We start from the raw sequence: 23,658 nt of genomic DNA on the forward strand, positions 1-23,658 counted from the left end.
TGTATGTATGTGCCACATCTTCTTTATCCATTCATCTGTCAATGGACACCTAGGTTGCTTCCATGTCCTGGAAATTGTAAATAGTGCTGCAATGAACATTGTGGTACATGACTCTTTTTGAACTATGGTTTTCTCAGGGTATATGCCCAGTAGTGGGATTGCTGGGTCATACGGTAGTTCTATTTTTAGTTTTTTAAGGAACCCCCATACTGTTCACAGTGGCTGTATCAATTTACATTCTGAACAACAGTGCAAGAGGGTTCCTTTTTCTCCACACCCTCTCCAGCATTTACTGTTTGTAGACTTTTTGATGATGGCCATTCTAACTGGTGTGAGGTGATACCTCATTATAGTTTTGATTTGCATTTCTCTTGATTAGTGATGTTGAGCATCCTTTTATGTGTTTGTTGACAATCTGTATATCTTCTTGGGAGAAATGTCTATTTAGATCTTCTGCCCATTTTTGGATTGGGCTGTTTGTTTTTTGAGATTGAGCTGCATGAGCTGCTTGTATATTTTGGAGATTAATCCTTTGTCAGTTGCTTTGTTTGCAAATATTTTCTCCCCTTCTGAGGGTTGTCTTTTCATCTTGTTTATGGTTTCCTTTGCTGTGCAAAAGCTTTTAAGTTTCATTAGGTTCCATTTGTTTATTTTTGTTTTTATTTCCATTTCTCTAGGAGGTGGGTTAAAAAGGATCTTGCTGTGATTTATGTCAAAGAGTGTTCTGCCTATGTTTTCCTCTAAGAGTTTTATAGTGTCCAGCCTTACATTTAGGTCTTTAATCCATTTTGAGTTTATTTTTGTGTATGCTGTTAGGGAGTGTTCTAATTTCATTCTTTTACATGTAGCTGTCCAGTTTTCCCAGCACCACTTAACTGAAGAGGCTGTCTTTTCTCCATTGTATATTCTTGCCTCCTTTATCAAAGATAAGGTGAACATATGTGCACGGGTTTATCTCTGGGCTTTCTATCCTGTTCCACTGATCTATATTTCTGTTTCTGTGCCAGTACCATACTGTCTTGATTATTGTAGCTATGTAGTATAGTGTGAAGTCAGTGAGCCTGATTCCTCCAGCCCCATTTTTGTTTCTCAAGATTGTTTTGGCTATTCGGGGTCTTTTGTGTTTCCATACAATTTGTGAAATTTTTTGTTCTAGTTCTGTGAAAAATGCCATTGGTAGTTTGATAGGGATTGCATTGAATCTGTAGATTGCTTTGGGTAGTATAGTCATTTTCATAATATTGATTCTTCCAATCCAAGAACATGGTATATCTCTCCATCTGTTTGTATCGTCTTTAATTTCTTTCATCAGTATCTTATAGTTTTCTGCATACAGGTCTTTTGTCTCCTTAGGTAGGTTTATTCCTAGGTATTTTATTCTTTCTGTTGCAGTGGTAAATGGGAGTGTTTCCTTAATTTGTCTTTCAGGTTTTTCATCATTACTGTATAGGAATGTAAAAGATTTCTGTGCATTAATTTTGTATCCTGCTACTTTACCAAATTCATTGAGTAGCTCTAGTAGTTTTCTGGTAGCATCTTTAGGATTCTCTATGTATAGTATTGTCATCTGCAAACAGTGACAGCTTTACTTCTTCTTTTCTGCTTTGGATTCCTTTTATTTCTTTTTCTTCTCTGATTGCTGTGGCTAACACTTCCAAAACTATGTTGAATAACAGTGGTGAGAATGGGCATCCTTGTCTTGTTCCTGATCTTAGAGGAAATGGTTTCACCTTTTCACCATTGAGAATGATGTTGGCTGTGGGTTTGTCATATATGGCCTTTATTATGGTGAGGTAAGTTCCCCATATGCCTACTTTCTGGAGACTTTTTATCATAAATGGGTGTTGCATTTTGTCAAAAGCTTTTTCCTGCATCTGTTGAGATGATCATATGGTTTTTATCCTTCAGTCTGTTAATATGGTGTATCACGTTGATTGATTTGCATATTGAAGAATCCTTGCATTCCTGGGACAAACCCCACTTGATCATGGTGTATGATCCTTTTAATGTGCTGCTGGATTCTGTTTGCTAGTATTTTGTTGAGGATTTTTGCATCTATGTTCATCAGTGATATTGGTCGGTAGTTTTCTTTGTGACATCTTTGTCTGGTTTTGGTATCAGGGTGGTGGTGGCCTCGTAGAGTGAGTTTGGGAGTGTTCCTCCCTCTGCTATATTATGGAGGAGTTTGAGAAGGACAGGGCTTAGCTCTTCTTCTCTAAATGTTTGATAGAATTTGCCTGTGAAGCCATCTGGTCCTGGGCTTTTGTTTGTTGGAAGATTTTAAATCACAGTTTCAATTTCAGTGCTTGTGACTGGCCCGTTTATATTTTCTATTTCTTCCTGGTTCAGTCTCGGAAGGTTGTGCTTTTCTAAGAATTTATCCATTTCTTCCAGGTTGTCCATTTTATTGGCATAGAGTTGCTTGTAGTAATTCCTCATGATTCTTTGTATTTCTGCAGGGTTAGTTGTTACTTCTCCTTTTTCATTTCTAATTCTCTTGATTTGAGTCTTCTCCCTTTTTTTCCTTGATGAGTCTGGCTAGTGGTTTATTAATTTTGTTTATCTTCTCAAAGAACCAGCTTTTAGTTTTATTGATCTTTGCTACTGTTTCCTTCATTTCTTTTTCATTTATTTCTGATCTGATCTTTATGATTTCTTTCCTTCTGCTACCTTTGGGGATTTTTTGCTTTAGGTGTAAGGTTAGGTTGTTTATTTGAGATTTTTCTTGTCTCTTGAGGTAGAATTGTATTGCTATAAACTTCCCCTCTTAGAACTGCTTTTGCTGCATCCATTGGTTTTGGGTTGTTATGTTTTCATTGTCAGTCATTCGTTTCTAGGTATTTTTTGATTTCCTCTTTGATTTCTTCAGTGATCTCTTGGTTATTTAGTAGTGTATTGTTTAGCCTCCCTATGTTTGTATTTTTTAGTTTTTTTCCTATAATTGATATCTAGTCTCATAGTGTTATGGTTGGAAAAGATACTTGATACGATTTCAATTTTCTTAAGTTTACCAAGACTTGATCTGTGACCGAAGATATGATCTATCCTGCAGAATGTTCCATGAGCACTTGAGAAGAAAGTGTATTCTGTTGTTTTTGGATGGAATGTCCTATAAATATCAATTAAGTCCATCTTCTTTAATGTGTCATTTAAAGCTTGTGTTTCCTTATGTATTTTCATTTTGGACAATCTGTCCATTGGTGAAGTGGGGTGTTAAAGTCCCCTACTATTATTGTGTCACTGTCGATTTCCCCTTTTATGGCTGTTAGCATTTGCCTTATGTATTGAGGTGCTCCTATGTTGGGTGCATAAATATTTACAATTGTTATAACTTCTTCTTGGATTGATCCCTTGATCATTATGTAGTGTCCTTCTTTGTCTCTTGTAATAGTCTTTATTTTAAAGTCTATTTTATCTGATACGAGTATGGCTACTCTAGCTTTCTTTTGATTTCCATTTGCATGGAATATCTTTTTCCACGCTCTCACTTTCAGTCTGTATGTGTCCCTAGGTCTGAAGTGGGTGTCTTACAGACAGCATATATACGGGTCTTGTTTTCATAACCATTCAGCCAGTCTATGTCTTTTAGTTGGAGCGTTTAATCTATTTACATTTAAGGTAATTATTGATATGTATGTTCCTATTACCATTTTCTTAATTGTTTTGGGTTTGTTTTGTAGGTCTTTTCCTTCTCTTGTGTTTCCCACCTAGAGAAGTTCCTTTAGTATTTGCTGTAAAGCTGGTTTGTTGCTGCTGAATTCTCCTAGCTTTTGCTTGTCTGTAAAGGTTTTAATTTCTTCGTGGAATATGATGAGATCCTTGCTGGGTAGAGTGATCTTGGTTGTAGGTTTTTTCCCTTTCATCACTTTAATATGTCCTGCCACTCCCTTCTGGCTTGCAGAGTTTCTGCTGAAAGATCAGCTGTAAACCTTATGGGGATTCCGTTGTATGTTATTTGTTGCTTTTCCCTTGCTGTTTTTAGTATTTAATTTTTGATAGTTTGATTAATATGTGTCTTGGCATGTTTCTCCTTGGATTTATTCTGTATGGGACTCTCTGCAGTTCCTGGAGTTGATTGACTATTTCCTTTCCCATGTTAGGCAAATTTTCAACTATAATCTCTTCAAGTATTTTCTCAGACCCTTTCTCTCTTCTTCTGGGACCCCTATAATTCGAATGTTGGTGCGTTTAATGTTGTCCCCGAGGTCTCTGAGACTGTCCTCAATTCATTTCATTCTTTTTTGTTTATTCTGTTCTGCAGTAGTTATTTCCACTATTTTATCTTCCAGGTCACTTATCCGTTCTTCTCCCTCACTTATTCTGTTATTGATTCCTTCTAGAGAATTTTTCATTTCATTTTTTGTGTTGTTCATTATTGTTTGTTTGCTCTTTAGTTCTTCTAGGTGCTTGTTAAATGTTTCTTGTATTTTCTCCATTCTATTTCCAAGATTTTGTATCATCTTTACTATCATTACTCTGAATTCATTTTCCGGTAGAATGCCTGTTTCCTCTTCATTTGGTCTGGTGGGTTTTCACCTTGCTCCTTCATCTGCTGCAAATTTCTCTGTCTTCCCATTTTGCTTAACTTACTGTGTTTGGGGTCTCCTTTTTGCAGGCTGCAAGTTCATAGTTCTCACTGTTTTTAGTGTGTGTCCCCAGTGGGTAAGGTTGGTTCAGTGGCTTGTGTAGGCTTCCTGGTGGGGGGACTGGTGCCTGTGTGCTGGTGGGTGGGACTGGATCTTGTCTTTCTGGTGGGCAGGGCTGCATCTGTGTGTGTTTTGGGGTGTCTGTGAACTTAGTATTATTTGAGGCAGCCTCTCTGCTAATGGGTGGGGTTGTGTTCCTGTCTTGCTAGTTATTTGGCATGGGGTGTCTAGCACTGGAGCTTGCTGGCCGCTGGGTGGAGCTGGGTCTTAGTGTTGAGACGGAGATCTCTGGGAGAGCTCTTGCCGACTAATATTACATGAGGCTGGGAGGTCTCTGGTGGTCCAATGTCCTGAACTTCCCTCCCACCTCAGAGGCTCGGGCCTGACACCAGGCCGGAGCACCAAGACACCGTCAGCCACATGGCTCAGAAGAAAAGGGAGTAAAAAAGAGGAAAAAAAAAATTTTTTTAATAAATAATTAAAATTTAAAAATTATTAAAATAAAAAAATAATACTAAAAAAAAAGAGAGCAACCAAACCAATAAAGAAATCCATTAACGATAAGAAGTGCTAAAAACTATACTACGATAAACATAAAAATCAGAAACAAGTCAGTTGCAGAAAGCAAACCCCAAGGCTACAGTTGCTCCCAAAATCCACCGCCTCAATTTTGGGTTGATTCATTGTCTATTCAGGTATTCCACAGATGCAGGGTACCTCAGGTTGATTGTGGGGATTTAATCCACTGCTCCTGAGGCTGCACGGAGAGATTTCCCTTTCTCTTCTGTGTTTGCACAGCTCCTGGAGTTAAATTTTGGTTTTGGTCCCACTTCTGCATGTAGGTTGCCCTCGGACTTCTGTTCCCACCCAGACAGGACGGCGTTAAAGCAGTGGCTGATCAGGACGCTCTGGCTCACTCATGCCGGGGGGAGGGAGGGGTACGGTAGTTATAATCAGAATGCGGGGCGAGACTGCAGCGGCAGAGGCCAACACGACATCTCAACAGCCTGAGGTGCGCCGTGTGTTCTCCCAGAGAAGCTGTCCTTGGATCACACAACGCTGGCAGTGGCGGGCTGCACAGGCTCCGGGGGCGGGTGTGTGGATAGTGACCTGTGCTTGCACACAGGCTTCTTGATGGCTGCAGCAGCAGCAGTAGCGGTTCATGCCCATCTCTGGGGTCCGAGGTGATAGCCGCGGCTCACACCTGTTTCTGGAACTTGTTTAGGCGGTGCTCTGCCTTCTGTGGGCAGACAGGGAAGGAATCCCCTCTCCTCGCGCACCCCGACACAATGGTCTCTTGCCTCTTAGGCAGGTTCAGAGTTTTTCCCGGACTCCCTCCCGGCTAGCTGTGGCGCACTAGTCCCCTTCAGGCTGTGTTCACGCAGCCAACCCCAGTCCTCTCCCTGGGATCTGACCTCCGAAGCCCGAGCCTCAGCTCCCAGCCCCCATGCGCCCCAGCAGGTGAGCAGACAAGCCTCTCGGGCTGGTGAGTGCTGGTTGGCACTGATCCTCTGTGCAGGAATCTCTCTGCTTTGCCCTCTGCACCCCTGTTGCTGCACTCTCCTCCGTGGCTCTGAAGCTTCCCCCCCGCCCACCCCCTGTCTCCGCCAGTGAAGGGGCTTCCTAGTGTGTGGAAACTTTTCCTCCTTCACAGCTCCCTCCAGAGATGCAGGTCCCGTCCCTATTCTTTTGTCTCTGTTTTTTCTTTCTTCTTTTGCACTACCCAGGTACGTGGGGATTTTCTTGCCTTTTGGGGAGTCTGAGGTCTTCAGCCAGCGTTCAGTAGGCGTTCTGTAGGAGTTGTTCCTCATGTAGATGTATTTTTGATGTATTTGTGGGGAGGAAGGTGATCTCCACGTCTTACTCCTCTGCCATCTTGAAGGTCCCCCCTAATGCTTTAATTTTTAAAATAAATTTCAATTTAGACAAAATGTCCTCCATCCAATTTCCAAGTAAATAAAAATCTACAAAAATCTTTTAGAAACCTTCAAATTAATAATTTGATTCCACAAAACTGCTCTAACCTTAATAGAAAAAAAAAAAAAAACTAACCACAAGCATTTCTTGAATTGTGGATACAGTATGATAGAATATTCAAGAAGACCATTAGGCCTTGACTAGTTTTTCAATAAAAAATTGTACAGAATTCAGGAGCCTCCACTTTTCATACAGGGATGACCCTCAGTGGGCTTAGGTGGTTAAATGATTCACTAGCTCCAAACAACTGCTTTGGGCATAATACATCTTTAAAGGAAAGGTAAGTTCTTTCCCTCTTTTCCAAGATATTTTTTGGGTTTATCTTATGTAAGTAAAAAAATAAAATGAAAAAAACTCAGTTTTTTATATAATATTTTTTTCCCAAAATAGTGTTGGTCAGTAAATTAAATTCTTTGAAACTAGGTCAGAGAAGCTCCCAAATAAAATCCCAAATAGACAAGGTGAGGGCAAGCCAATTCGAAAAATTTGTTTTAATATTTAAAACTGCCTTTTAAAACTTATCATTGTTATGTGAGAGGTATTCAGATCCAGTGACATAGTACTGATAAGTTCCATGGGATTCCTAAAAGATCTTGTAAGCCTTGAAAGATCTTATGAGGTACTTAAATCAGTATAGTTGTGCCTTTTTTCCCTGTTTAAAAGAAGCGGAAATGAATAAGTTAAAAGGCATTTTCCTAACCCTGACTGCAAATCACAAGCTTGAGGCTGCTTGAAGCCAGCTGGCATGGTGCCCATTTACAGTAAGTTGTTTACTCCTTGTCGACCAATCACGCCACAAAGAATGAATGCCGACAGACGGAGTCAGACTGTCTTTTCAAGACAGAGCAAAAGAGAGGTTTATAAGCTTTATTAAATTCTTAGAGGTATTACTTTTAATACTGCTCTAAAATATTATAATCCAGTTTCCATAACCTCAGCGTTTTAAAGTCAAATAATTGCCCCTCAATAGACAATCTTAAAATAATAGTTTATCAGTGGAACGAGTGGTGTCCTCTAATCATTTTAAGTACCTTTTAAGTATAACTTTTAAAGGCTACAATATCTATCTTAAAATGGATTTGAACTTAATTAGACTGAAACCTTTAAATACACAGTGTTTAGCACGCAGATTGAGAATAGTAAAAGAAACAGAATGTCCAGAGGAAGAGTAAAAAACATAAAAAATGAACTCTCATTAACAAGAGAGACGTGGGTAAGAATAACACGATGATTCAAACAAGTGATTCCTGGTCTGCCCTCAGAAATCATGTTTGCTACCTGGCACTTGGAGAGCCTCTTCCCACCCACACTGGCTAGTTTAGGGAAAACCAGGTAGTAATAAACCTTTTTCTTTTGGACCAAACTTGTCTACTATTGCTATTCCCTAAATGCCTCCCCAGGGTTATCTGCCATCATTGTTATCAGCTGCCATTGAAAAGTTCAGAACATATCTTTCACTCAGTGTGTTCAATGAATGTTAAAATGAGTGACTGACAGACATAAAAAGGGAATGTCTCATCAAATAGTCCTAGAATCAAGTCACCAACCATTTTGAACAAACCCCAGCTCAAAGGGCCCCAGGAACCAAAAGTACTTTTTTTTTTTTCCAAAAGTACTTTTAAAGCTGCATATCTGGAGCAAAAAGATGACCAAACACAGAAATGAGAGATACCTTCAACAGCCTCTGTGGAAAGAGGACGAAGCTAGTAAGACCACAGAAACATCCAAAGCTAACTACTGTAAAACAGAAAGCACTATTATGTACGACTTGGCGTCTCTGGCTTCTTCCTTATATGCTTCTTGAGTCAATTTTTCAGTAGGTTCTAGAGACTTACACCTTTTACTATTAGAGGACCCTAAACAAATCATTTCATGACAGACATTTTCTAGTTATCTCAGTAATTTTACCTAATTTCCAAGCCCAAATGGCAGAGTGAATCATTTTATTAAATGTAGGATTATTTAGGCTCTCGGAGCTAGTATGGGTTGTTTTTTGTCTGTTTGTTTCTCCATGTTCTAAGTCCATTATGCCCAGTAAATTCGGAGTGTTAGTTCCTGCAACCTTTGGTCCTATGATAATAATTCTTCTGCCATGTCTTTAAGTTTTTTGTGTTTCTCACTTTCCATTTTTAAAAAAAAATCATGTGCAAATTCTATCAAATAACTTACTAAATTATCCTATACTACTTTCTAAAAAAATTAGGGGTGGGGGGTTTAGTGTTAATGATCATCATACTTAGGTTAAATTTCTCTTTTAAGAGCCCCGAAAGAGGCCCCGAAAATATACACAGAGTACTGGGACTAGTTACAGGTCAGAGTACATGATATTTCTAAGATCTCACTAGGGTGTGAGGTTTAAATTAGACTTCACTAGGTAAATAAAATCAAATTCTATCTTTGTTACAATAGTTAATACCTGGAAAGGTGCCACACTCATGGCCTTGGGAATTATATAGTTTATAAACAGGATTTCAAAATAATGATGAGGCAAAAGTGGTACTTCCTCACTTCCTCTGTCACTTCTAAACCCAAAGGGCTAACAATCATCAATTATTCATTAAATAGGTTGAAAGTTTTATTTTATACGGGTAATGTATTTCCTAGTACATTTGCTACAGGACAGCAAGTTGGTTTGTCAACACAATGATAAATAGCCTGGTAATAAGGTTATGCATAGTATTGACAAAATTCAAATTTAATAGGTTGATAATTAAATATAATTCTTCTATAAATAGTTCCATTTTTCAGATAAATTTCTAACCTCACTTTCCCTTTCAATTTTAACCAATGAAAAAAACATAAACAAAAAACAGTTTTGTTTAACAAAACAACTCTATTCCGTACCAAATTGAGCATCAAAGCATGAGAAAGCTGAAACTGAAGGAAATCAAAAGATGTGCATTTTACCTATTAAGTGAAAAATAATTCTATAATTAAAAAAATTTAAATGAATTCTGTAATCCTCATTTTAGAGCTGAACGAAAGAAGGGCAATGTAGGCACTACAAATAGGGTAATGAACTACAAGTAGGGTAATGCCAGAGGCTTTTTTTCCCTCCTTTTCTTCACCTCCCCCACTATTTTTTATAAAAGTTTTTCAGAGTAGTACCTTCAAATTCGCATTTTTAACATTCGATAAGAAAGAAAATTCTGTGGTATTAGTTGTCCTCACTGAAAAATACATACCTTCATAATTGTAATTTAATTGTCTCATATTAAGGTGGTATGTATTCCTAAGTATCATCTCATCTTCCCCCAAGCCTCACCTTCCCTTATATAGTTGTTAGACATCCAGAACTAAAAGTAGTTCTGAAAGTTTGGTTAATAGGTAACCAAAAAACCTGAGGTAAACAAGAAAAAACTTTAGCAGATATTTTCTTGAATATCTTTTCAAGCCAAATGAACAGTTCTTTCATCTGAAAACAGCCCAGTTAAGATGCCTTGATCTTTAGGTTATTATGTGCTACTGAATAGGAAATTTATTTTCAGTAAAGTATGTCAGAATTTGGCTAAATGGGGCTGGGCTACAAGGAAATGAAAGTAGACATCTCTTCTCTTTGTATCCTCTCTTACCAGCAGCTCTTCCCATTCCCCACCCCAATAAACAAAACATTTATAGAATTGTTAAGTTTTGTTCTTTTTACTTCTTTATTCATCCTTTCAAATATTTTGCTGCCATTTTCCAAAAGACATTATTATTTAACATTCAGTATATAGAGAATTCTCCATCAGAGAATTTTTCTTAATCATATTCAGTGAGACCCATGTTAGTTCAGCAGTGGACAGGTCACAAGAGGACATGAGAAAGGAAGAAAGGCTCTGGGACACCTGCATTAACAGCAAGTATTCCACACAAGTAAATGATGTAATTTTGAAGAGGGATAGCCTTAATGTCATTTTGATCATGAGTCATGAATATCGTAGCATCCTCTTAACACTTTAGCCATTACAACCGTCTAATATCTGGTACCATTAAATACTTCTGAAAGGAATTCTACTGTGTAAATGTTACCAAAGAAATCTGAACACAAGAACCTCGTAACTATTCTCTTTGTCTGTAGTTTTACCTGCTTTAATCCGTTTTCCTAAAACAAGAGTTTTCAAGCCCTTAGCTGCAAAATCCTTCGTTTTAAAAAGTAAACCTTATGCAGAACGCCCAACACATAAAACAGGTAGAAGTGATATTATACTGATAAAGCATATTTTATACAAAATCATAATACTAATCTATATAGGAAGCAATCAGATCAGTGAAGCTGTTTTGCTAAAACCAGTAAAACTGAAATTGGAATGCTAGGCTTACCATCAAACTTGTATTTGTATTTAAACAGAGTTTGGAAACCACTGCCCTAAAACCTCACATTGTCTCCATTATCAGCCCCAAGCCTCATTTCCAAACCTCTATCAAACCTTCTTTTCCTTATAAAAATAAAGCCCGAACTTTAACAAGGCCCACCAAAATCTGGACTGTAACATATCTCTCACCAATTCCTTGCGGCAACTGTCTTCTAGTCAGTATGTTTTCTCAGTGTCCCTCAATATGCCAACTTAAATTCCTTCATTCATTTACTTAACGTATATGTTCTGAGTGCCTATAATGAACCTAGATTTTTGCTTATTCTGTCCCTTTTTGCCTTAGAATCTTCCTCAATGATCCTCAACAAAAGCTTTCTCCTCTTATTTCCCAAGTACTCAGTGACTTCTGCCACTCATGAATTCTGAAGTGATTGCCTTTATTAATTAATGGGCCACATGGTATATAGTCAATACTAATAGAGAAATGTACCAAAGTACACAATTGTTTCCTCAGTTTGGATTTTTAAAAATCAACCTTTTATTTCTACTAAAGAAAATAAAACCATTTTTGAATTTCAAAATTAAAGATTTGAGTTTCATATATTTTATAGGAAAAAGTATACATGAATGCATAGTTTAAGTGGTATGTGTGGTTTCAGCTTACTCTGTTGAGTAATTAAAAATTTAAAAGCCACAGTGACACTGTGAAAAGCTTACTAGGTTGCAAAAGAAAAGCCACATTTTTCACATACGTGATTAAAGAATAATTATCCAAGGTATTTTTTATAGCACAATATTTGATCAAAATTTTGTAATATAAAAATTTTGTTTTGAAATATACTAAATGCATGAGTTCTAATCTCTGCCACTATTTGCAAACTTAGTAAAACTACTTCTAGTGGATTATATATGATTTGGTTTTGAAAGATGTTTAGATTTTTTTCTCTGCAATTTTATGTACTATCAAGCTATTTTTTTAAAAAATTGGTAAAAGACGCCAGCCTTGTTTCAGAGAGGACTTGAATCAGCTTTAAAAGATAGGTAAAATTCAAGGTGGTAATTTTAAAGAGGGTGAAGTTTTCAAGCTCATCAATTACATTTCTATAGGAGTAGCTTACTAGATCACTGTTAAATTATTTAGAAACAAAATATTCAGGATACTCTCAAACTTTTTCTTTGCTGATTAATATAAGACTAATCTAAAATTTACTACTGCCACATAAAACATCAATATAAGAATAAAGAAATTTACCCATATTTAATCACATAGTTGCCAAAAGTGGTACTAGGCTTTGTCTTACCTGTAACATATAATGAAACATTAAAGACATTGCTCCACCTACTGATGTTTCTTTGGTTTCTGTTATCTCATTAAGGGACCCCTGTAAAGCAACTGATAAATAGTAAGCAGAGTGACTTCCAAGTTAAGCACACAGCCTAGCTCTACTGTCAACTGTCTCCACTATAAACTGACAGCTACTGCTGTACAGCACCTAAAGAGTTTTGTCTAGAGTCTATCCAGTGAAAAATAAAAACAAACAAAGCACACAGAAGTTACAACATACTGATTACTATTTAAAATAAGTTAAAAACCCCACAGAAGAAGGAATGGGGATGAAGAAAAATAATCATGTCGCAGAACAATTCTGGATGGAGCATTTTCCTTTCAGCAACTGGAGAGTACTGAATATTTAGGTTGAAAACAGATTAGAGCTGTTTATCTAAACTCAGTCAATAGCTTTCTTTTTTGATTGTTAGATTAAGCTAGTTTTATTGACTATAAGTAGGAAGCACTGCTGAATGACAGAAGACAAACTAGGCAGCAACGATACAGGAATTAATGTCCCTGGATTAAGACCTTTGGATTACGGCATAATTAAAAATAACAAATTTTAATAGAATTATAAAAGAAAAGGAAATGAAAGATAAGTTAATTGGCAAAAGTCTTCTATCAGTTATTTCCTAGACTATGGAGAGTCTTATTTTTTTTTTCATTGCGTCTTTGATCAGGTCTTTATTCAAAATCAGCTGTCCAAAATGATTTGACCTTTACAGAATAAACAGATGTAAGTTTATGCAGCAGCCTTCTTTTCCTCTGTGGTGGGTTTTTTTTCTGTGGGCTTCTTTTTAGTGGGCTTCTTTTCAGATGCTGGTTTCTTGGTCACTGCAGCTTTTTTTCCCACCAAAGGCTTCTTTGGTTTCTTCAGCTTCTCAACGCAAACAACCTTCTTTCCTTTCTTTTCCACCACAGGCTTCTTGCCTGGAACCTCCTTCTCATCTGATTTGGCTTCTAGTGCTGCTGCTGCCCTATCCATCTGGATTTTGTGGTTCTTGGCCTGGCGAAGAATGGTGTTCCGGCTCACCGTCTTTGCATATGGGTTTAGCTTCAACACGATTCTCAGGTTTTTCAGTGGATTCTTCTTTAGGACTCTGCGATGAACCTTCTTGCATGGTGCCCGGAGGGCTCTTTGGATCTCTGGGCTTTTCAAGATTCTGCTAAGGTGTGTGTTGAGCATCTTGTGCATGGGGAGGTTGTAGTTACTCCTGAGGAGGCAGCTTTATGCCAAGTGCCATACAGCTCCTCTAACTTGGGGAAAGCACTTGCAGTCCAAATGCAGGAACGTCCCACACGCCCACTAGGAGCAAGTTTCAAAATGTTCCGTTTGCTTACATTAAGCAGAGTAATTCCAGGGATGTTTCTGAAGGCCTTGATGATACCACTGTCCTCATTATAGATGATGCAGGGTCCCCTGCGCTGGATACGGCGACGGTTTCTCATTTTGCCTTTGCCAGCTCTCACTCGCTGTGAGGCGTAGAACTTTTTGATATCACTCCAGGCCTTAAGTTCCTTCAGAAGCAAAACAGCCTCCTTGGTCTTCTTGTAGCCTTCAACTTTATCTTCAACCACCAAAGGAAGTTCAGGAACTTCCTCTATACGATGACCTTTAGACATGACCAGCGCTGGTAAAGCCGGGGCAGCCAACGCAGAGCGGATGGTGTATCGCTTCTGCATTGTATTCACCCTGTGGTGCCAACGTCGCCAGGTCTTGGTTGGCGCAAACATGAGCCCCACCCACGACACATATTTCCAAAAGCACCCTGGCCAGAACGGTGAGTGCCGCCACCTCGAACCCTGGGAATTCAAGCCACAGCTCTGCCAGTACCCCAAGACTCAGCACTGGTTTGATGACCTGCTAATTCACTGGCAGCATAGGGCTGTCTGTTGTTTTTGCACAAGTTGGTGTGAACAAGGTTCACAACATCTGGTTGAATGGGAGCCTTGAACACAGCAGGCAAAGTGACATTTTTGCCAGATGACTCCCCCTTTCCAGAGTACACTGATATCAGTGGACGAGCACACGCCATGGTGAGGAGAGGAGAAGGCCACACTCCCCTCAACCCGGCGGCTTCCACAGGAAAAGCCGATGGAGAGTCTTGATTCGGTGATAGATCAAGCATTCCCTGTTTCTATACACAATGCTTTTTAAAAATCATTTGTGATAAGTGAAAAGACACATGTTTTACAAGGGGGTGTGGGGATGAGGTGGGTAATGTCCTATTCCAAGAAAGCTAAAGTATACTACAGAATCCCTAGTTGTACTTCATTCTAAAGATACAATATTCAGTGATATATTTCTATACTTCACACGTTCTCTGATTTTTTCCCCCTTTATTACTGAACAAAAAGTACACCTGATTAAGTGTAAGGAGCACGCAGGTAAAGCCAGAGATTGACTATTTGGTGCACACTCACAATTTCTATCACTGTCCTAATTTTATTAAATATAGAAACCCAACATTTTAATCCCTAAATCAGCACCATAATTTTTTCTATTTTCAATTAATTTCACTAAAATTACATAAAAATATAATATAACAAATGGCATTTGAAATAAATTTTAAAACCCTAGAACTCTTTCTTCAAAGAAAAGCTTCACTGGAAATAAGGTATGTAATAAAACCTGGGTAGATTTCTCTGTGTTAGACCTCATCTCCTGGAGTTACCACTATAGTTCGTGACAGTTCTTCAGAGTAGTCTGAAAAACACTACTAAATCAATCAGTTGCTCAAATACCACCATACAGATAAAGATGACACTACTACTGAAACTTTTGGACAGTGGGCAGTACCACCATAGAGTGGCTTGAAATGTTTGTCAGCTGCTATAAGAATTTTCTAGGTTTACCAAGAAAAGCAGTTTGGTGGAAAAGGCATAAATATGTACTTTTCAAACAACTGCAGCTTCTTTACAAAATAGCTCATTTGTTCCAAAGTTGAACTTGTGACAGTTCAGGACCACTTGTGTAGTAGCCAATATACAAGACAATAGATTGTAAAGTTAAGACCAACAGTAAAACAGTTTGTAAGAGCTCTAATGCTGGCTTTTGGTGAATATGAATTCATTTTCCAAACCAAAGGGCCATAATAGTATTTTCCATTATTCAGAATTGGAGAGACTTCAGAGAAAAAACATTTGGGTTTTACAAAAAGCACTTTTAATATGAGAGTGAAATTAGCACTCTGTAATGACTTAAATGGAAAAAGAATCTAAAAAAGAGTGGATATATGTGTATGTATAACTGATTCACTTTGCTGTGCAGCAGATACTAACACAACGTTGTAAATCAACTATACTCCAATAAAAATTTTAAAAAAGCGAGTGAAATTAGCAAAAATGGTGGAGTAAGGAACTCCAGATTCCACCCCCCACATGAGCAATGAATAAAAAGGCACAAACGGTCAGAACCAATGTTTCTGGAACCCTCAAAGGCTTGCAGCAACCCAGACAAAGCTTATTCCAACACCCACCTCCCCGCCACAGCCCCGCCACCGATTCTTGGTTAAGAATAGCAAACTTTGTGGTGTTTTTAACTTACCCAGTCCCATCCCCTACTCTCCAGCTTAGCAGTAGTCATGAAAATAACAGCCCACATTCCTAGTACCAGAGGTAGTAAAATGAACCGTATTTGCAAAGAATTCTAATTATGTGTTCTGACCCTTCTGGTGGCTCCCTAGAAGACCACCTCAAAAAGACTGTCTTTATTTTGCCCAACTCAGACCTGGCTCAGTGCTAAAGTGCTATATTTCAGCGCTAGGGGGCAGGGTTGCAATGTGTGGCTGGGGGTGAGGGATTTTTGGCAATGTTCATGCTAATGTCTTAGTTTGCTGTTGCTTGGGGTGATGGATAACAGTTGGGGGCAAACAATAAACTAACCAGAAAGCTTACAAGGAAAGTCTGGAGCTTTGAAAAGGTCTGACATATTCTGGAAATCTAGAAGGCCGAATGCATGGCCTCAGGAAAGATCTAAGAAGACCCTAGGATTTCACCTCCTATTGACCTTGAAGCTCTATGGAAGCTGGAAGTAAAGGCTAAGGCAGAGTTGTAAACTCCATGAGTTAAAAGTTAAAGGCTCACCCTAACACACACACTGAGCCCCCGGGCAAAGATTGGAAAATTTTATTGTTTCCAGATATTTAATAAAACCACTGTTCAATCATTAACTGACACTAAGCAAATGGAACAGAGACTTCAGGGTCCACAATGGACAAAGAATACAACCTTTACAGAATTAGTTCAAACAGTCACTAAACAAACAGCATCTACAATACACATCGAAAACAACAAACACTGCAAAGGGAGAAGAGGTACCATATTGTAATATTTGAAATATCCAGTTTTCAAAAAAAATTACAAGGTATGCAAAGAAATAAAATATGGCACATGCACAAGAGAAAAGAATAGAAGTGGACTGAGGAAGCCTAGATGTTGATCTTTCTAGACAAAGCTATTTTAACTGTGTTCCATGACATAAAGTAAACTATGTCTAAAGGACTTAAAGGAAAGTAAAAACAAAAATGTGTCATTAAATTGAGTAGATTAATAAAGAGATGTTATGAAACTGAACCAAATGGAAATTTTGGAGCAGAAAAGTATAATAACTGAAATGAAAAATTCACTGTTGGGGCTCAAAAGCAGATGTGAGCAGGCAGAAGATTCAGTAAACTTGAAATGGAAAAAACAAACAAACACACCAGAGGCTCAGAGACCTGTGGGACACCATGAAATACACCAACATATGCATAATGGGAGTCACATAAGGAGGAGAGAAGGGGGCAGCAAGAATATTTAAACAAATAGTGGCCAAAAATATGCCAAATTTTATGAAAAATATCCAAGAAGCCCAACAAACTCCAAAAGAATAGACACAAAAAGATCCACACATAGGCACATCATAAACTATCAAAAGCTAAAGACAGAATCTTGAAAGCAGCAAGAAAGATGCAACTCATTATGTTCAAGTGATTCTTAATAAGACTAACAAGTGATTTCTCATCAGAAACTACACAGGGGCAGGCCAGAAGACAGTAGGATGACATATTCAAAGTGCTATAAGAATTCAGAGTTAGTCAAGAATTCTATATCTGGCAACACAATCCTTCAAAAATGAAGGAGAAATTAATACCTTCCCAAATAACAAAAACTGAAGCAGTTCATCATTAGAAAACCTGCCCTCCAACAAATGCTAATGGGAGTTCTTCAGGCTGAAATGAAAAGACACTACACAGTAACTCAAATACACATGAAGAAATAAAGTACACTAGGAAAGGTAACTACGTAAGTAAATGCACAAGACAGTGTAAATGTACCTTTTGTTTATCACTCCTTTTCCCTTTCTTATTGAAAAGACAACTGCATCAACAGTAATTATAAATCTAGGTGGATAGGCACACAATATATAAAAATGAAATCTGTAACAATAACAGACAATCTAATATAGAGATATATATATAGACAATATGTAATCTCCAGGGCAACCAGTAAGAAAATAACTCAAAAAATAGAGTAAAAGAAATGACAAGTGAATTAAAATTATCACACTAGAAAACTTTAATACAAAAGAAGATAGTAATGGACAAACTAAGGAACAAAAGACTCCTCCTTGCCAGTAATTATATTAAATATTAACAGATTAAACTCTCAAATTAAAAGGCAGAGGATGGCAGAATGGATTTAAGAAAATGATCCAACTATATGCTGTCTACAGAGACTCAGATTTAAAGACAGAAATAAACTGAAAATAAAAAGATGGAAAAAGATATTCCATTCAAACAGCACACACGAGTGGCTACACTAATATCAGATAAAACAGACAACACAAATATTGTCTCCAGAGACAAAGATGGGCAGTGTATAATGATAAAAGCGAGTAACAAATATAAACATATATGCACCAAACAACAATATGAAGCAAAACCTAACAAAAGAGAAATAACCCAGTAATATTAGTTGGAAATTTTAATACCCCCACTTTCAATAATAGAACTAGAAAGAAATATAGCAAAGAAATAGACACTTGAACACCACCCTATAACAATTAAATCTAAGAGACATCTATAAAACACTCCAAAAGAAAAACACTACAAAAGAATAATATTAATTCTTGTCCAGTGCACATGGAACATTCTCTAGGATAGATGATACATTAGGCCATAAAACAAGTCAAATAAAATTTAAAAGGCTGAAATCATACAAATTATGTTCTCTGACCACAACAGAATGAAGTTAGAAATTAACAGAAGAAAATTCAGAAAATTCACAGATATATATAAATTAAACATTCCAAATAATTAGTGAGTTAAAGAAAGAAAAAAAAATCACAAGGGAAATGAGAAAATACCTTGAGATAAATGAAAACAAAATATAAAACATACCAAAATTTATGGGATGCAGCAAAAGCACTGCTAAGAGGGAAATTTATAGCTGTAAATGTTTACCTTATAAAGAAGAAAGAACTGAAATCAATAGCTTTATCTCCCACCTTAAGAAACTAGAAAACGAAGAAGCATAAATAAAGGAATAATAAAGACTAGAGTGGAAATAAATGAAGTAGAGAATAGAAAAACAATAGAAAAGATCAACAAAACCCAAAGTTGCTTCAATGAAAAATCAATAAAAACTTTAGCTAGATTGACCAAAAAAAAAAAAAAAAAAAAAAAAAAAGACTTAAATGACTAGAATCAGAAATGAAAGTGTGAACATTACTACTGACCTTAGAAAAATAAAAAGGATTATAAAGGAATACAATGAACAACTGTACACCAACCAATTAGATAACCTGGATGAAATGGACACATTTCTAGAAACTACCAAAACTGTCTCAAAAAGTAACAGAAAATATCATAGACCTATAATAAGTAAAGAGATTAAGTTAGTAATCAAATTCCAACAAAGCCCAGATGACTTAGCTGGTGAATTTAACCAACTGTTTAAAGAAGAATTAAGAACAGGAGAGGAGGGAACACTTCCTAACTTGGTCTGAGGCCAGTATCATGATATCACAGCCAGACAGATACATTACAATGAAACTACAGAACAATATCCCTTATAAAGATAAGTGCAAAATCCTCAACAAAATACTGGCAAACTAAATCTAGATGCATACAAAAACCGTTATAAACCATAACCAAGTGAGAGTAATCCCAGGAACACAAGGTTCGTTCAGTGTATGAAATCAATTAATATAATAAACTATACAAGAGACTGAAAGCAAAACCACATAATCTTCTCAATAGATGCAGAAAAAACATTTGACAAAATCCAACACCCTTTCATGATAAAAATACTTAACAAACTAGGAAAAGAGGGAACTTTTTCAATCTGATACAGGATATCTATGAAAAACCCACAGCTAACAACATACTGAAACTGAAAGTTTTCCCTCTGAGTTCAGGACCAATACAACATGCCCACTTTCACCACTGCTATTTAGCATTACACTGGAGGTTCTAGCTAGGGCAATTAGACAGGAAACAGAAGTAAAAAGCATCCAGATTGGAAAGGAAGAAACAAAATTATTTCTACTTGGAAATGACAGGATCTTATGTATAGCAAATCTTAAAGAATCTACCCAAAAAACTTACTAGAGCTAATAAATTCAGCAGTTGCAGGATACAAAACAACACAACATATCAGTTGCATAACTATACTGTAGCAATGAACAACCTGAAAATGAAACTAAAAACAAACACAAAAAAACAAATTTACAACAGCTTCAAAAAGAATAAAATACTTAGGAATAAATTTAACCAAAGAAGCACAAGAGTTGTATACTGAAAACTACAAAACACTGTAAAGAAATTAAAGATCTACACAAATGGAAAGATATCATGTGTTCATGAACTGGAAGACTTTAATATTGTTAAGATGGCAATATACCCCAAAGTGATCTACACGTTCAATGCAATCTCTATCAAAATTCCAACTGCCATTTTTCGGAAATGGACAAGCTGATCCTAAAACTCATGTGGATCTGCAAGAAACACAGAATAGCCAAAATAATTCTGAAAAAAGAACAAAGTTGGAGGGCTCACATTCCCAATTTCAAAACTTAGTATGAAAAAATAGTAATAAAAACAGTGTAGTACTGGCATAAAATCAGGCATGTATACTGATGGAATAGAACTGACTGTCCAGAAATAAACCCATACATTTATGGTTGGTCAGTTGATTTCAACCAGGGTATAGAAATCATTCAATGGAGAGATTAGTCTTTTCAACAAATAGTGGTGGGACAACTGGGTATCCATATGTAAAAGAATAAAGTTTGATCCCTACCTCATACTATATACAAAAATTAACTTAAAACAGATCAAAGAGTTAAATGTAAGTGCTGAAACTATAAAATTCTTAGAAGGCAACACAGGTGAAAAATCTGTGACCGTGGATTAGGCAACATTTTTTTAAAGATATGACAACAAAAGCACAGGCAAAGAAAAAATAAATTGGACTTCATTAAAATGAAAAACATCTGTGACTCAAATAACACGATCAAGAAAATGAAAGGACAACCCTCAGAATGGGAGAAAATATCTGCATATCACGTATCTGATAAGGGTCTAGTATTCAGAACATATAAACAACTCTTACAAACAACAATAAAAAGACAACCCAATTAAAAAACAGGCAAAGGATTTGAACAGACATTTCTCCAAAGATATACAAATGGCCAAGAAGCACTTGAAAATATGTTCAATTTCATTTGTCATTTGAGAAATGCAAATCAAAGCCCCAATGAGATACACACACCCACTCAGACGGCCCTTATAAAAAAGAGAATAACAAGTATGGGCAAGGATGTGGAGAAATTAGAATTCTAATATGTTGTTTGTGGAACTGGAATATGGTATAGCCACTGTGCAAAAGTTTGGCAGTTCCTCAAAAGGTTAAACATAGGTATCTATTAATGCCCCTCCTAGGTATCTATTAAAGATAAATTAAAAACATATGTCCACACAAAAACTTATACACGAATGTTCGTAACAACATTATTCACAATAGCCAGAAAGTGGAAACAGCCTAAATGTCTATCAGCTGATGAGTGGATAAACAAAATGTGGTATAGTCATATAATAGAATATTATTTAGTCATAAAAAGGAATGGAGTACTGTTAAATGTGACAACACAGATGAACCTTGAAAACATTCTAATTGCAGGAAGGCAGACACAAAAGGCCACTTATTGCATACCATTTATGTGAAATTTCCAGAATAGGCAAATCCATAGGACAAAAAGATTAATGATTGATCGCCAAGGATGTTGCTAAACATCCTACAATGAACAGAACGTCCCCCAACAATAAAGAATTACCCAGTTCAAAATGTCAGTAGTGCTGAGGCTGAAAAATCCTGTTCTAATGTGAAGTTTAATCTATTAAATAGGAAAAAATAATCCATCATGTAGAATTATATTAATATGATTTTGAGACTACTCCAAACTTACTAGAGCTCTAATTCCTCATACATTTTGACAATATCAAATCAGATGGTAAAGGTGTGTTCAAGTATCAGTTTCAAGTTTAGAGTGTACCTTAAAGGTCACCTATTTTAAGACATCCTTAAGATTTTGCAATTCAAGTAAGTTTCTTTTTCTGAGAAGAGTTCAACCATATTGGATATAAGGATTCTGGGAAATTTGAAAGCCATCACAGTGTTTTTAGAACTTGTTTTAAGGATGTTTCATCTGTAGAAATCTCCTACCTATTGTACATTTACCTCTACTCATTGGAGAAGATGAGATTATGGGTTTTGAGGTTGGGATCCAGGACTTCATATTTGGCTTGGTGATCAGGTCATCTGGGCATCGTGCTGAAGAGGCTCTACACAATAATGTGTGTAACTGTAAGAAAGCTGTGAGCACACTGGTACCTGTGCATCTTTTCTAATCAATTTCCCTGGAACTGGAATCTGACCAATCACTAGTCATTTATTCTTCTTTGAAAGATGAGATAAAAGATGTTCACAAAAGCTTTCAAAGAGAGCTCCTTATGGATGAAAGTGTTTGAAAACCATGAATATAGGCAGAAATGCCTTAATTTACAAAATCAATGCACTTTTGAATGAAAAATATGAGAAGTAAATATTCATGTTTATAATTCTTTGACGCAGAAAGCACTCAAGTATAGTGGGAAAAGGCACAGACTCAGAAGTAATGACCTAGTTTCAAATCGTGGCTCTGTTGAACTAACATCCAAGTCACTTAATCTCTCTGAACCTGTTTTCTTATTCAAAAGAATAGGGATAATTTTATATTTGCTCTAAGTACCTCACCAGATTATGAGGATCAAACAATAATACAATTTGTGAAAGGTGTTATAATAAATACTTACTTGCCTAATAAAGAATGTATTTCAATGGAGAGGTTTTTTTTAATGAACAAAGTTAAAAATTCATGGAAAAGGAGATTAAAATGGAATCTTGCTCTTTGGTTTAAGATACTAGTACAATACTAAAGCAGCTCAGTGGATCTTCATGATAGTAGTCCCTCCAAACCCTTTTCCCCCAACCCTCAAAAAAGATGTTTTCTGATATCTACTCAAAAATAATAGCTCTGAAACACGTTGCAGATGCTATCAACTTAAGTTTACTCTCTTTGGCTGACTTTATGTCATCTTGGGCTGGCAGCTAGGAGCCAATGACAAAATGGTACCACTTGCACAGTCTCCAGGCAGAGGAAGCCTATTGACTTGTTGTTTTTAAAAGACCTACAAAATGGTAACTCTGAGGTATAATGTGCATTATCATCATCCTTCTCAAAAAGCCACTAATTATAAATATGTCATTACTATTTAGCCAACTTTACTTAAAATGAGGGAATAAGTTAATTTTCAGACTCTCTCTTCCGGGGCAGAATGATAATGAATTTCTTAAGCTGCATATTTACAGATGGGAGTCTTGAGACATGAAGCCAGTATATTAAGGACACTGGCTACAGATGTGTGTTTTACAACACATTGGTCTTCCCAGGCTTTAGCAATGACTGGCCTTTAGCTGAGGTTATATTGGTCTGGCTTCAGGCTATTATTGGTTGTACCCCTACTCAAACACCTACTCGCCTGAGCAGTTTCATGACAGATGCAGAAGCCCCAAAGTTCTCACTTACAAGTTTTTATTGACTCCCAAGAAATCAATAAAATGGCTTGAAGAAAAGAAAACTCAAGTTCAAATACAATGGAATTAGGTCTATATAAAAGCAAATTATCAGGAACTATAAGTAGTTAGAAGCTTAGTATCTGAGATCGTGAAGGCAATCTGACACTAACGATGTATCAATTCAGAAAAACTGTTAAAATTTGTTTTTTAAATGTCCATGAATTCTTTAGACCACAGCCAAACGAAAAATAAAATCAAAAGTATGGAGGGCTATTAATAAAAGTATAGAAATATAGGAAACTAAATGTTT

At 36.7% G+C, this 23,658-nt stretch overlaps 1 protein-coding gene, 1 long non-coding RNA gene and 1 pseudogene across 11 annotated transcripts in view; all 3 read right to left on the bottom strand.

Annotated features, from left to right (window-relative positions):
• LOC309624593 overlaps positions 1 to 23,658 on the bottom strand; it is a 1,127,080-nt gene that overhangs the window by 258,722 nt on the left and 844,700 nt on the right. The gene's annotated exons all lie outside the window — the stretch shown is intronic.
• NR3C1 (nuclear receptor subfamily 3 group C member 1) overlaps positions 1 to 23,658 on the bottom strand; it is a 131,928-nt gene that overhangs the window by 67,240 nt on the left and 41,030 nt on the right. The window lies entirely within an intron of this gene.
• On the bottom strand, positions 6,548 to 14,299 carry LOC309624556 (large ribosomal subunit protein uL4 pseudogene; annotated as a pseudogene). Its single transcript has one exon. The product of its transcript is annotated as a large ribosomal subunit protein uL4 pseudogene (transcript).

The sequence above is a fragment of the Balaenoptera borealis genome (assembly GCF_965194805.1).
Source record: "Balaenoptera borealis genome assembly, chromosome: 2".
Lineage (NCBI taxonomy): Eukaryota > Metazoa > Chordata > Mammalia > Artiodactyla > Balaenopteridae > Balaenoptera > Balaenoptera borealis.